We start from the raw sequence: 2,012 nt of genomic DNA, 5'->3' as shown, positions 1-2,012 counted from the left end.
CTTGAAAAAGTGATAGAGTTCATTCCAGCCTAAAGTTGAAAGAAGAAAAGCAGGTAGTATAAAGTAGTAAAGTTGATAAAGAAGAATAACTCCCCGTGTCTCTTGCTTTAGAAGTTGATAGAGCTATCCATTATCCATCCTGAAGTTTTGAAAACTCCCAGTTTACCACAGTGGCCTGATTTAAATGTAAGTAGAAAATGCACTTTAAAGTAATATTTTTGATGACCTTTTAACTTAGTCATCATGGTTTTTCCATGACTCTGACCTCTTTCATGGGTAATACGGAGTTGAAACACACAATTAACATCTTCCAGAACGCTGCACAGGTAAAAAACAGAAGCCAGGCATGGTGGCTCATGCCTGTAATCCCAACAGTTTGGGAGGCCAAGGTGGGTGGATCACTTGAGCCCAGGAGTTCAAGATGAGCCTGGACAACATAGTGAGACCCTGCCTCTACAAAAAATACAAAAAGTTAGCTGGGCGTGGTGGTGGCACCTGCGGTTCCAGCAACTGAAGGGATTGAGGTGGGAGGATCGCTTGAACCCGGAAGGTCAAGGCTGCAGTGAACTGAGGTCATGCCACTGAACTCCAGCCTGGGTGACAGAGTGAGACTCTGTCTCAAAAAACAAACACCCCAAAACCAAAAAAACACAGGGGCCACCAAGAAGGATCAGTCACCAAGTGCCCCATTGCATAAAAAAAAAAGTCAAGTTGACCCTAAGGAGTGACTAAATACTTCGGAGAATTTTCATTCAATGTTTAAAATACACTGACCAACCACTTCCTAGTATGGCAACAGGCTCCCAGGCTTGAGAGATTTGTAAGCTGAGACAACGAGCTAAAGAGAAAGAGAGAGAGAGGGAAAGAGAAGGAGGGTGGGAAGATATTGAGAAAGAAGAGACTGAGGGGAGAGAGAGAGACTAGTAGAGAGACAGACAGTTATAGCTCTTGAGGGGCCATGAAGACTCAATTCTTTTGCCATAGACCTCTCTCTCCATTCACTCAGCTCCTGTAAATGACTTTTGTGATTTACAGGACAGAGAAGGGGCTATTCGCTTCCTGTGTATTATCTCATTACTTACTAATATCTGAAACCAGACTGAGAGATGGCACAAGCTAAATCGGAGGAGGACAGGGGAAAAGTTGTAATTGTATGAATTTATTCTTTTGAATATATGTCTTGTCTGTTTGTTTTGTCAATGGGCTCATTTCATCCATTTTGTGTAACAAAAATATTACTGTAATTTGTTAAAATTGTGAGGGAGTAAAATGCAAAGTTTTTTATTTTAACAGCTGAGAGAGGTCATCCTTAGGACTGATGACTCTAACATTTATTAGGAATCCAAAGTCTGAACTAACACACGTCATCATCTTCCTAGACTGTTCCTCAGCTAGTGTTCTGTCTGAAACTAACATTCCATCTCAGAAGCTATTCAGCGGAATCATGAGATACTGTGTCTCTAGCTAGATCCAGCAGGGGCTGAAGAGATGGCATTTATAAAAATGCAATTTATCACAACTTACATCTAATTTTAATGGAAGAGAGGGCAATATAATGTCAGCTATCAGTGAAATATAACATGAATGGGGGCAAATTACAACAGCCCTTACTGGAATTAGCAGGTATGAGTTGGTTCTTAACTGTTTCTGCTTGTATTATCAAAGCTCGGTCTAGGTTAGAAACCAAATTTTTAAATGGTTTCAGAGAAAATGCTGATGGGTTGACAAAAGCTGTATACTTTGTAATTAATCACAGAACTCATACTTGGATGGATAAGAACTTGTTGGCCAAAACCATGAAAATAACCATTTCAAACGATCAGTACTTCTCCGGAAAGAAAGCAACCACCATGTCATAGAGTAATTGTGCTTCAGAGGAGGTATGAGGCAACTGGCTTTTACTCAGATACATTTTGCTATCATATATAATATTGTATTTGCTGCCCTACTAGGCTTTCTTTATAAGAACCTTACAATTAAGCCTATAGCGTTTAGAATCTCTCTTCTGAAGA

The sequence above is a fragment of the Theropithecus gelada genome, chromosome 6 (assembly GCF_003255815.1).
Source record: "Theropithecus gelada isolate Dixy chromosome 6, Tgel_1.0, whole genome shotgun sequence".
Lineage (NCBI taxonomy): Eukaryota > Metazoa > Chordata > Mammalia > Primates > Cercopithecidae > Theropithecus > Theropithecus gelada.
This window is presented reverse-complemented; position numbering follows the sequence as displayed.